General features: G+C 41.1%; 1 protein-coding gene across 5 annotated transcripts in view; it reads left to right on the forward strand.

Annotated features, from left to right (window-relative positions):
* pcdh7b (protocadherin 7b) overlaps window positions 1–14,104 on the forward strand; it is a 393,944-nt gene that overhangs the window by 17,667 nt on the left and 362,173 nt on the right. The window lies entirely within an intron of this gene.

Genomic DNA, 14,104 nt, shown 5'->3' on the forward strand with positions numbered 1-14,104 from the left:
AGTCCACGCCAACCCTCCAAAGTTTATCCCAACCACACCCATCCCCCACCTTGTTCCCATAACACTGCATTTCCCATTGCTAAGCTACACGTCCCTGAACACTATGGGAAAGTTAGCATGGCCAATCCACCTAACTTGCACATTTTTGGACTGTGTGAGGAAACCAGAGTACTTGGCAGAAAACCACGCAGACACAGGGAGAACGTGCAAACTCCACGCAGGCAGTCACCCAAGGGTGAGGCAGCAGTGCTAACTACTGAGCCACTGTGCCACTGTTTGATTGCTGTTTTTGGCTACCAGTTCAAGATTTTTGAAATGACTGGTTGAAGTTGGAATCATAATCAGGTAACATAAAAATTGCTGCAAAGCTATTGGGAGACTACTTGAAAGATTTGATCATTTTCGGCATGCACAGTTTTGTCTTGGTTAATTTTGTTACAAACTTGGGTTATGGTAATTTGAAAAAACACTCAGAAAAATGTCACTACAATGCAGTATATTTAAACAGAGTCATAGAGTCGTAGAGATGTACAGCATGGAAACAGAACCTTCAGTCCAATCCTTCCATGCCGACCAGATATCCCAACCCAATCTAGTCCCACCTGCCAGCACCCGGCCCGTATCCCTCCAAACCCTTCCTATTCATATACCCAGCCAAATGCCTCTTAAATGTTGCAATTGTACCAGCCTCCACCACATCCTCTGGCAGCTCATTCCATACACGTACCACCATCTGCGTGAAAAAGTTGCCCATTAAGTCTCTTTTATATCTTTCCCCTCTCACCTAAACCTATGCCCTCTCGTTCTGGACTCCCCGACTCCAGGGAAAATACTTTGTCTATTTATCCTATCTATGCACCTCATAATTTTGTAAACCTCTATAAGGTCACCCCTCAGCCTCCCACGCTCCAGGGAAAACAACCCCAACCTATTCAGCCTCTCCCTGAAGCTCAGATCCTCCAACCCTGGCAACATCCTTGTAAATCTTTTCTGAACCCTTTCAAGTTTCATAACATCTTTCCGATAGGAAGGAGACCAGAATTGCACGCAATATTCCAACAGTGGCCTAACCAATGTCCTGTACAGCCGCAACATGAGATCCCAACTCCTGTACTCAATACTCTGACCAATAAAGGAAAGCATACCAAACGCCTTCTTCACTATCCCATCTACCTGCGACTCCACTTTCAAGGAGCTATGAACCTGCACTCCAAGGTCTGTTTGTTCAGCAACACTCCCTAGGACCTTACCATTAAATGTATAAGTCCTGCTAAGATTTGCTTTCCCAAAATGCAGCACCTCGCATTTATCTGAACTAAACTCCATCTGCCACTTCTCAGCCCATTGGTCCATCTGGTCAGATCCTGTTGTAATCTGAGGTAACCCTCTCCGCTTTCCACTACACCTCCAATTTTGGTGTCATCTGCAAACTTACTAACTGTACCTCTTATGCTCGCATCTAAATCATTTATGTAAATGACAAAAGGTAGAGGGCTCAGCACCGATCCATGTGGTACTCCACTGGTCACAGGCCTCCAGTCTGACAAATAACTCTCCACCACCACCCTCTGTCTTCTACCTTTGAGCCAGTTCTGTATCCAACTGGCTAGTTTTCCCTGTATTCCATGAGATCTAACCTTGCTAATCAGTCTCCCATGGGGAACCTTGTCGAACGGCTTACTGAAGTCCATATAGATCACATCTACTGCTCTGCCCTCATCAATCTTCTTTGTTACTTCTTCAAAAAATTCAATCAAGTTTGTGAGACATGATTTCCCATGCACAAAGTCATGTTGACTATCCCGAATCAGTCCTTGCCTTTCCAAATATATGTGCATCCTGTCCCTCAGGATTCCCTCCAACAACTTGCCCACCACCGAGGTCAGGCTCACCGGTCTATAGTTCCCTGGCTTGTCTTTACCGCCCTTCTTAAACAGTGGCGCCACGTTAGCCAACCTCCAGTCTTCCGGCACCTCACCTGTGACTATCGATGATACAAATATCTCAGCAAGAGGCCCAGCAATCACTTCTATAGCTTCCCACAGAGTTCTCAGATACACCTGATCAGGTATTGGGGATTTATCCACTTTTAACTGTTTCAAGACATCCAGCACTTCCTCCTCTGTAATCTGGGCATTTTGCAAGATGTCACCATCTATTTCCCTACAGTCTATATCTTCCATATCCTTTTCCACAGTAAATACTGTTGCAAAATATTCTTTTAGTATCTCCCCAATTTTCTGTAGCTCCACACAAAGGCCGCCTTGCTGATCTTTGAGGGGCCCTATTCTTTCCCTGGTTCCCTTTTGTCCTTAATGTATTTGTAAAAACCCCTTGGATTCTCTTTAATTCTATTTGCCAAAGCTATCTCATGTCCCCGTTTTGCCCTCCTGATTTCCCTCTGAAGTATACTCCTACTTCCTTTATACTCTTCTAAGGATTCACTCGATCTATCCTGTCTATATCTGACATATGCTTCCTTCTTTTTATGAACCAAACCTTCAATTTCTTTAGTCATCCAAAATTCCCTTTACCTACCAGCCTTCCCTTTCACCCTGACAGGAATATACTTTCTCTGGATTCTTGTTATCTCATTTCTGAAGGCTTCCCATTTTCCAGCCGTCCCTTTACCTGCGAACATCTGCCTCCAATCAGCTTTCGAAAGTTCTTGCCTAATACCTTCAAAATTGGCCTTTCTCCAATTTAGAACCTCAACTTTTAGATCTGGTCTATTCTTTTCCATCACTATTTTAAAACGAATGGAATTGTGGTCGCTGGCCCCAAAGTGTTCCCCCAGTGACAACTCAGTCACCTGCCCTGCCTTATTTCCCAAGAGTAGGTCAAGTTTTCCACCTTCTCTAGTAGGTGCATCCACATACTGAATCAGAAAATAGTCTTGTACACACTTAAGAAATTCATCTCCATCTAAACCTTTAGCACTATGGCAGTCCCAGTCGATGTTGGAAAGTTAAAATCCCCTCCATAACTACCCTATTATTCTTACAGATAGCTGAGATCTCCTTACAAGTTTGTTTCTCAATTTCCCTCTGACTATTGGGGGGTCTATTATACAATCCCAATAAGGTGATCATCCCTTTCTTATTTCTCGGTTCCACCCAAATAACTTCCCTGGATGTATTTCCTGGAATATCCTCCCTCAGCACAGCTGTAATGCTATCCCTTATCAAAAATTCCACTCCCCTTCCTCTCTTGCCTCCCTTTCTATCCTTCCTGTCGTATTTGTATCCTGGAACATTAAGCTGCCATCCCTGAGCCATGTTTCTGTAATTGCGATAATATCCCAGTCCCATGTTCCTAACCATGCCCTGAGTTCACCTGCCTTCCCTGTTAGGCCCCTTGCATTGAAATAAATGCAGTTCAATTTATTAGTCCTACCTTGTCCCTGCCTGCCCTGACTGATTGACTCACTTCTGTTTTCAGCTGTACCCCTCTCAGATTGATCTCATTCCTCACTATCTCCCTGGGTCCCCCCCACCCCCCCCCCCCCCCCACCTTACTAGTTTAAATCCTCCCAAGCAGTTCTAGCAAATTTCCCTGCCAGTATATTAGTCCCCTTCCAATTTAGGTGCAATCTGTCCTTCTTGTACCGGTCACCTCTACCCCAAAAGAGATTCCAATGATCCAAAAATGTGAATCTCTCTCCCATACACCAGCTCCTCAGCTATGCATTCATCTGCTCTATCCTCCTATTCCTGCCCTCACTAGCTCGTAGCACTGGGAGTAATCCAGATATTACTACCCTTGAGGACCTCCTTTTTAAATTTCTGCCTAACTCTCTGTAATCTCCCTTCAGAGTCTCAACCTTTTCCCTTCAAATGTCGTTGGTTTCAATGCGGACAATGACCTCCTGCTGGCCCTTCTCCCCCGTGAGAACATTCTGCACCTTCTCTGAGACATCCTTGATCCTGGCATCAGGGAAACAACACACCATTCTGCTTTTCCTCTGCTGGCCACAGAAACGTCTGTCTGTACCTCTGACTACAGAATCCCCTAACACAATTGATCTCTTGGAAGCCGACGTTCTCCTCATGTTGAAACATTTATTTTATGATACAGATCGAGTGAGCATTTACTCTTATTGCTTTGAAGGCTGTATATGGAAAGGATGTTTACTCTTGTTGTTATTCTCGAGCTAGAGGATACTGCTTAAAATTAGGACAGATGAGGGAAAATCTTTTATACAGTCATATAGCATGGTAACTGACCCTTCAGTCCAACTCGTCCACGCTGACCAGATATCCTAAATTAATCTAGTCCCATTTACCAGCATTTGGACTATATCCCTCTAAACCTTTTGTATACCCATCCAGATGCCTTTTAAATGTTGCAGTTGTAACAGCCTCCACCACTTCTTATGGCATATACATACCACTGTTGTGCATCTTTGAAGCTCTGCCTCAGAAGGCATTGGAGGTGGTGTCATGGAATATTTTTAAGGCAGAGATAGGCAAATTCTTGTTAGGTATGGTCATCAAAGATTGTTGGGAAGAGATGAAAATGTGGAATTTGGAACACAAGCCAAGTCCTTATTGAATTGCAAAACAGGCTTGAAGGGCTGAATGGATACTCCTGCTCCTAAATCATATGTATGTAAATATTAAAATTTCTTCTCAAATATTGTGCACAATTTAGCAAGCCAGTTCAATGATAGGATGTGCGAACAGAAATTTATTTACAGTCAGAGGCCAGCATTAACCGTTGAAACTATTTTCACTCGTAAGTTGGTGCAATGATAGTCAGAAATTAAATATGTAAGAGATGTAACTTAAATTATAACATAAGATAATTAATAATGCCTTATCTTGGGCAAAGTTATCTCCATTGAGGTACATCTGCTTTTCTGAGTTATTTAATGAATGAATTGCCCAATATTAAAATGAAATATTGGGGTCAAAAAATAAAATTTCTCTGACCTCTTCACAAATAGTCAATAATTTTCATGGCAAAAATAAGATTTAGAAGATTTTGGGGGAATTTAGAGGGCCAACGGCATGGATTCTGGTGAGACATTTGGAAGAATTGCATGAGAAGTTAGACGAAGTCTTTCTCATCATTACGAGCAATGTGTTGTATTTTCAGGGGTCAAGATGAAACTCTAACGAGGCAGCGACAAGGTGCCTGTTAACACAGATTTTTGCGTGTTGTTGGTCTCATTAACAGAAAATTTTGAATCGTTACTATGCAGTTTCCTATCCTATTACTCCTTGCAAAGAAACCAGAGCCCATTTTCAACTAGAATGGGCCAGAGTCTTGCCATTACCCAGGAATCATGCCAGGCATAACAAACTACAGAGAGTTATGAACACAGTCCAGTTCATTATGCAAGCCAATCTTTCATCTATTGACATCATCTATATTTGTTGCTGCCTCAGGAAGGCTGCCACTATAATCAAAGTTCGCTCCCACCCTGGTTCCAATTTCTTACATTGGGCAGAAGATACAAAAGATAAAACACACGTATCCACAGATTCAAGAATAGCTTCTTCCCCACTATTATCAGACTTCTGAATGGACCTCTGAAATTTTAAATTTAAATGTTGATTTTGTTCTTCGTGCACCTTCTGTGCAGAGGTAACATTGTATTCTTTGCTCTGCTCTGTTACCCTGAAACACTTTGTACGGTATATGCATGACTGCACACAAAACAAAACTTTTCACTGTACCGAGGAACACGTGACAATAATAAATCAAATCAAATTGAGAACTGTTGGACCATGGTGGATTATCTCAGGGAAGCTGAATTTCTTAATCCCTATGTCAGTGTCCTGTTCTAGCTGCGTGAGCCCCAATGTGAATCAGCTCAGAGCCTTTCAATCCTGCCACATCGTGTAGAGAATGGATAAATAAACAATGACCCAAAGGAGGAGGCTGCACACTTAGTTCCACCCTTAATATTGGCAGAAACCTGGTCATTTGCAGGTCAGTGTAAAGATGAGCCTGAAGAATTCATAATTATATTGTCAGAATTATCAAGTAAATGATCAACTCTACCAACTGCAGATGCTGGAGATCAGAGTCGAAGTATCCTGAAAGTGAATCAGAAAGGTGCCATAAGGATCCCAAGAGACTGCAAGGCATGAGATGAGGCAGGTATTTAGGCTTGGGCAGATAATTGGAAAGTAGCAATCAAAAGCTTTTTGTCATTTATATACATGATTTGGATGTGAACATAGGAGATATGGTTGGTACGTTTGCAGATGACATCAGCATTGGAGGAGCAGTGGACAGCAAAGAAGGTTACCTCAGAGTACAAAAGTATCTTGATCAGATGGGTCAATGGGCCGAGGAGTGGCAGATGGAGTTTAATTTAGATATGTGTGAGGTGCTGCACTTTGGAAAAGCAAATCAGGGCAGGAGTTATATACTTAATGGTAAAGTCCTGAAAAGTGTTGCTGAACAAAGAGACTTTGGAGTGCAGGTTCATTGTTTCTTGAAAGTGGAGTCACAAGTAAACAGGATAATGAAGAAGGCGTTTGGTATACTTGTCTTTATTGCTCAGAGCATTGACTGCAGGAGTTGGGAAGTCACGTTGTGACTGTCCAGGACATTGGTTAAGCACTTTTGGAATACTGCATGCAGTTCTGGTCTCCCTGCTATAGGAAAGATGTTATGAAAGTTGAACGTGTTTAGAAAAGTTACAAGATATTGGAGGGTTTGAGCTATAGGAAGATACTGAATAGACTGGGGTTATTTTCCCTGGACTGTTGGAGGCTGAGGAGTGGCATGGTGGCTCAGTGGTTAGCATTGCTGCCTCACAGCACCAGGGCCCCAGGTTCAATCCCAGCCTTGGCTGACTGTCTGTGTGGAGTTTGCACATTCTCCCTGTGTCTGCGTGGGTTTCTGCCGGGTGCTCTGGTTTCCTCCCAGAGTCACAGGGATGTGCAGATTAAATGGATTGGCTATGCTAAATTGCCCATTGTATTAGATGTAGGGTTGTGGGTTGGTGTGGACTTGTTCGGCCGAAGGGCCTGTTTCCACACTGTAAGGAGGTTTCCACACTTATGGAGGTTTATAAAATTATGAGGGGCACTAATAGTATAAATCACAAGGTCTTTTCCCCAGGGTAGGGGAGTCCAAACCTAGAGGGCATAGGTTTAAGGTGAGGGGCGAAAGATATAAAAGGGATCTAAGGGGCAATGTTTTCATGCAGAGGGTAGTGCGTATATGGTATGAGCTGCTAGAGGAAATGGTGGAGGCCAGTATAATTACAATATTTAAAAGGCATCTGGATGGGTATATGAATAGGAAGGGTTTAGATGGATGTGGGCCAAATGCTGGCAAATGGGGCAAATTTATTTAGGATATCTGGTCAGCATGGATGAATTGTGCCGAAGGGTCTATTTCTGTGCTGTAGATCTCTATGGAAATTCCAGACATTAAAGTCTGAGCATATACTTTGTGACTTCAGTTCACTGCTTTCTCCTTCGGGTTGCAATCTTGAGCACACTGTAACAACATCTCAGGGCACAGTTCAGAGTACCTGCCTCACACAACCCACATCATCTCATGCCTTGTAGTCCCTTGGGATCCTCATGGCACCTTTCTGATCAAATTTCAGGATGCTTCTGTACTTTAAAGCTGCAGTGGCAAGTTGCATTGAAATGCTATTGCATGGACATTTTGTGCACAGGAGCAGCCACTGAACTTGTGCATTAGATAAGGTGGCATCTAATGCCTGGTCACTCCCATTAAGGGTCACCCCCTCCCTTAGCTTGAGCCAACTTGAAATGGCACAGCATCCCTGCCTTGAATTGCCTTTTAATGCTTTGCTCCCTCAACCAGAGCTACGAGTCTAACATTACCTCTGTCTTTTATTGTTTTTTGTTTAATACAGGCGCAAAGTGCCTTACATGTTTGTGAGCAGTCGTCAGTCACGCTAACGGAGACAACTTTAGTCGTGGGGTCCTGGCACATTAAGTCAAGGGCAGCCATGCTATCATTTTGGAGGCTTGGACATAGTTGGTTAGTTACTTAGTGCAATCAGGATCAGGATCCTCTCCTCAGGGCTGAGGAAGCAAACATCTCTCACTCCACTCCCCATCTTCACTCTTTGCTCTTTTGGAGACTGTTGTCTTCTGGAACGAGAAAATGGCATGGTTTAAGTCTGAATGAAAGTGGATCATACAGCTAAAAGTGTTGGTGCAGGTGAGGAGAAAATAGTCAGTTGTTCTGAGTGAGTTGTTGTCAGAGGGCATGCAGCATTGGGAGGGTGAGGGGTATGTATTGAGGCTGGTGAGAGCAAGTGGGGGAAGATGTTACTGACCATAGTGAAAGGAGTAAAGCATGATCATTGATGGGTGCTGTGTGCAGTAGCAAAGCCAGAGAGAGTGTGAACCAACAGAAAGGATGGCTCTTGATCTTCCTACACTGCAGGGTATTCCTCCAGGTGATTGATAGCATTGACCTGGGTGGCAATCTTGCTCCATGCTGCTAAGCTGTGATGTTGTGGTCTCCACTATACTGATCCTATGGGAAGAGCTCTCTTCTATTTCATCCTCGGTACAAGACTTTCAGATTCTTATCCACAAAGCAAGGTGCCAATTGCTTTTTCTCTGCCACCTGTAGGGTAAATGTCAATTTCTGTAGAGGGCAGTTCTGGAATTACAGGGCTTGTCCAAGTGAACAATACCCTTTAAAGATGGCACCAGGGCTAGGGATGGTGGTCTTTTCCAACATATATCAGCAGTGACAGGACGTTAGGTGTGGCAAATGGTAAAACAATGGAAGAGAGTTTTGCCATTGAACTAAAGTAGGTTAGTTGGATTGCATGAAATTGACCCTTAGCCAAAATATGACAAGATTTAGTCCTTAAATAACTTGGTTGCTGTAGCTGAACCTTCAGTAACACTGGGCTTGATGTTTCATGCCCCTGCCAGGTTTGTTTTTGGTGTGAGGGCATGTAAAATAGAGAGGGTTCCCAGCTTGCCACCTTTGCACCCACTCTGAGCTCACTGTTGATAGCCTCTGTATCACCTCTCCCCTCCTCTATAAATTTTGTGTGTGTGGTTGTGCTCAATAATTGTTTTGAGCATTTGCATATCAGATTAGAAGATACAGAAGCTGTCCTACATAGCATTGTGCACATGCAATATTATGAAAAGAAGCAAATATTGAAGACAACCATTTTGTTCTTAACTGTTGCAAATTTTGTTTCTTACACATGATTAATTCTGATTGTCTTAACTTAAAATTTTAGTTTCAAGATCCTTTAAATATTGAACTTATGCTTGTACCAAACTCACGCTGTTTGCTGTTGCATAGGCCCCAAGGTTTCAAATTCTCTCCCTACACCTCTCCACCTATCTAACTCATTTCTATCATTTAAGGCACTCCGTACAACATTCTGCCTCGACCGAGCTTTGAATATCTCCTTGTGTGGCTTTGTTTTATAATATGCTGGTGAAGTGCCTTAGGATGTTTCATTTCTTTAAAAGTACCATGTAAATATAAATTGTTATTTGTATATGAAGAACCCAGTCCACATGTTACCTGACAACAGGACATGGTGTCAACTTTGAACGAAATAAGGAAATTAAATAACAAATTACCTTGAACCCAGACTTTGAAAATCCACGTTAATACTATATAAGAATGCACTGATGTTAGCTTGATGTCTCTATTTTCTTGGAAACTGTAAATTAAGATTAGTAATCAAGCTGGCACCATCATATTCATTGCTTGCTCTCATCAAATATCAATACTGAGGTGATGCTGTGTCATGGTAAGCATCAGAAACACCCTATCAAGTAACAATATGTAGGTGTAAAACAAGAATATGAAATATATGGCCCTTTTTGATAATGATCATTAGCCTGTCTCTTATTAGTATGCTTGTAATATTTCAACCCATTTCGTCCAAGGAAGGTGAACACCTCACTTTCCATATTTTAAAATTTCAGCATGTTTTCTGTGGAATATGTTGAAATGGGTGCACACAAGCACCCTTAGTTTAAGTAGGTTTAGTCATGGTTTCATTTATAGAATACATTTAATGATTGATAATATGTTATATAGAAAATAAATGTTATAATGCTGTGTGACAACAAATGTTTTGTGTAATCCTATAAAGCAAAGTCTTGTACACGTGTCAATACAAATTATGAATACATCCAAAATCCTCGAGCAAGTATTAAAATATGACATTCTCGCAGATGATTCTTTTGATTAAAATTCATGTCATATGAATTTTGTATCATTTCACTGCCATGTTAAGAAACTGGACAGAATTATTTTTCTGTAAGCTTTTACATTAGATTGGTTGTGATAAGCGTGGGTTATTTAAATTTGGTCTGTCATCATGTGTATTCATCATTGGCCTTCATGAAACTTATTGTACTTTTTGAAGTTGGCTTAGGAAAGACTCTATACAGTAAGTGTAAAAAACAAAAGAAAAAACATGACAACCATATGCCCACACCCACAATCACACAAAACTCATCCATTTATGGTTGACGCTGTGCAGCGATATAACCTAAGTAAAGTTCATTCTGTATTCGAGATTGATTTTCAACTCCTGAGTGCTTCCTTTAGGTAGGATTTCCATTCCACAGAATGAAGTCCAAGTTTTGAATCTGATACTGAATTATTTATCTGCATAAAGTTATAAGTAATGCAAATGTTCTAAATATTTGATTTCAGATAATTTATAGACATCTTTATATTTTCAAATGAAGTTAATCAAGGTATGTCTAATAATGGTAAAATTATTTCTGTATAATAACTTTGCTGAGTGGTCAGCTGTGTATGTTTTTACATTGCAGTTATATCCTAATCGTGTCAGTTTGCTGTATCTAAAATTAACTCAAAGGTGAACACAATGTTTCAAACTGATTGTAAACTGACAGACAGTAATTATCACCAATAATTTGAGAAATGAAGAGGTTTGCAGCATATAATAGTTTTTATGCTTATTATTGTTTATGATGTAATTACTGATTAATCACAAGATACGAACAAGATGCAAAATTCTTATTCATCGGAGAGTGATGGCGAACACACATGGTGGAATGTGGAATGGAATTTTGACACTCAAGAGGAACATGTCACATGTATCTGTGATCTCAGCAATTGCTAAGATAGCATTTTTAACCAGCATTGCAATTGGCCCAATTACATAATTATTCAATATAATGCACAACCAGTCTAACGGCTTTGTTGAATTACAGATCTTTAAAACTCTATTGAGGTTGTGAAGCTAACTTTTTTGGTGTAAATCTGAGACTACCTGAAAGAGGTATCAAGTTTTCAATTAGTCTTTCATGGGTATCACTAGCAAGCCCAGCATTTGTTCCTGATCCCAATTTGCCCTTCAACAGAGTGTCTTGCGATGTCATTTCAGAGAGAACAGTCAACCACATTTCTGTGGGGCAGGAGACACACGTAGGTGAAACCATGTAAGTATTTCAGATTTCCAAGTAGCCCACTCAGTAGACAGCCTCCATCCACCATCTTAAATGTTCAATGCCTTCACTTCTGTTACAAATTGGCAGCTTTGTGCAGTCTACAAGATGCATAGTGGTAATTTATCAAGCTTCTTTTTGTAGCACCATTCACGCCTGCAGCCTTTACAAACTATAAGAAGAAAGCCACCAGATACCATATGCCAGTTTCCTTTCAAGTCATGCAGGACCCTAACTTGGAAATATAATGCTCCTCCTTTAGTGTCATTGGATCAGAGTCCTGGAACTTGTTCCTCAGTAGCACTTTACAGCTATCAAGTATCTACAGGACTTACAACCGACCACCTTAATCTGAACTATCAACATCCTTTCTCCTCCAGCACTCTACACTTGCCCCCAACTACAGCATAAATGCTGCCCCTTCATACTTCAGTTCAGCTCTGGTGAAGGGTTATCCAGACTCGAAACATTAGCTTACTCTTTCTTCATGAATGCTGCCTGGCCCATTGGACCTCCAGAATTTGTTGTTTTCAGTTAGATTTGTGCCAGGTTGATTGCAGTACTTCAGGAAGATGATTTCTACACCTTTACCAGGGCAGTTATCAATAAATGCTAGCCTTGACAATAGCACTCACAGCCTAAGAAACCACAAAGTACCCATTCATGGCTCAGGTCAGAGCAGGAGGAGTGAGGGTACATAGAGCAGAATGAATGGTAAACTAGCTAACAAAAGATCTTTTCAGATTGGTGGAAAATGGGATTGAGCTGCAACCAATGTTGGGATTACAGTTGCAATTTACATTGATGATTTGGAGCTGCAATTTCAAAATTTGTGGGTAATGCTAAACGTCGAGAATGTGAGTGGGTATGAGTAATAAAATCAAATAATATGACACAGTACTTAGGACCATAGGTACAGGAATAAGCCACTCAGCCTCTTGAGCTATTAAGCATTTAATGAAGTTAAAAATCACACAACACCAGGTTATATGCAACAAGTTTATTTGGAAGTACTAGCTTTCAGGATCCTGCTCCACAGCTACCTGATGAAGGAGCAGTGCTCCGAAAATGAGTACTTCCAAATAAACCTGGTGGTCTTTAACCTGGTGTTGTGTGATTTTTTAACTTTTCCACCCCAGTCCAACACCAGCATTCCACATCATGGCATTTGATGACATCATGGCTGTCCAGTGGCCTGACTTGATATACCTGGCTTTGGCCCATATCCCTTAATACTGTTGCTTAACAAAAAAAAGTTTCAGGTTTAAAACTAAGAACTGATCTAGCACAAATTGCCATTTGTGAATGACAGTTCCAAACAGCTACCACCCTCTGTGTAGAAGTACTCCCTAACATCTCTTGCTGCATGGTCTGGGCCGAATTCTCAAACAATGTTCCCTACTTTTCGACTAGTGGAAATAGTTTATCTACCCTGTTTTTCCCTGTTATGATGTTGAAGATTTTGATCATATCACCCCAAGACCTTCTGAATTGTCAAGAAAACAAGATTAATTTGCATAATTTCACCTTATAACTTAACCCTTGAACTTCAGGTATCATTCTTATAGATCTACATTATACTCCCTCTAAGGCCAATATATTCTTTGTAAGGGGTGGTACTCAGTTCTGCTCACAGTACTCTTAAGCGAAATTAAACCATGTATATACAAGAAGGCATTTTTAATCTTGTAGAATGCCAGTATAATAATAATAATTTTTCAATATAGTTAAATATTAACTGGTGGAATCGGTAAGAAGAAAAGTTGAACTTGGATCGAAAGGATTCAGGGTTACTGATATAAAAATTGCAAAATGTTGTGCTGCAGATTAATAAAGCCATGAAAATATAAGCAAACCAAACACAGAGAATTCATTTCTGGAATGATAGAATTGAAAAAAAAAGGATATTGCTTTAACTCTGTGTAATCTTGGTTAGATCATACTTAAGAGAATTGTACACGGTTTTGGTTTGTATAAACAGACCACCCACTCAGTTGGTTTGCATGTAAAAGGGGAGCCTGTAAAAATTTCTGTCTGGCATTCCCTATGTCCTCAATTGACCCTGCCTGTAATTTTAGGTTGGAAAGATTGGGCTTAGAGTTGGGTTCAGCTTGCCTTTGCTGCAATTAAAACCCTTAAGTAGCCTTTTGAAGACACTTTCCTGCCCTCACCTCAGTGATGAGGCTGGTGGGGGGAGCCCATATATAACCCTTACTTAGACATTGGAGGGAGGATACACACCTGCCTCAAGGCATTCAACCTGGGACATACCCCAAAAGGTTCTCTCCTTTCCCTTAGCCTACTCATCAAGATCTCCACCTTCTAGGCTGCTCCTTTCCTCAACCTTTCTGCATTCTTGACTCAGAAACAAATATGCAGCTCTCTGTTCTGGAATGTTCCTATGGTTCCTATCCCATACTGGTCCCAAATGGTAATTATTTTTGGTTGAGCTTTGAAATTAAGTGTTAAAGTAGTAGGGATGTTATGGCTATGTCTGAGTACTTTCTAACACTAAGCATCTAACAATGACCAAGAGCTGAGTCCCTAAGTGACCATTCCCTTTCACTTGAACATAGTGGGTCAAATTATAGTTCCTTTACCAAGTTCTCAGCTGAGCTCAGTAAGCGTTTGTTTAAACTACAGTTTGCTGAATACTTGGACTAGCTTTGGTAGGCATTGCTATT

The sequence above is a fragment of the Chiloscyllium plagiosum genome, unplaced genomic scaffold, assembly GCF_037043375.1.
Source record: "Chiloscyllium plagiosum isolate Xiang-an unplaced genomic scaffold, Cpla_swu_hap1 HiC_scaffold_1, whole genome shotgun sequence".
Classification (NCBI taxonomy): domain Eukaryota; kingdom Metazoa; phylum Chordata; class Chondrichthyes; order Orectolobiformes; family Hemiscylliidae; genus Chiloscyllium; species Chiloscyllium plagiosum.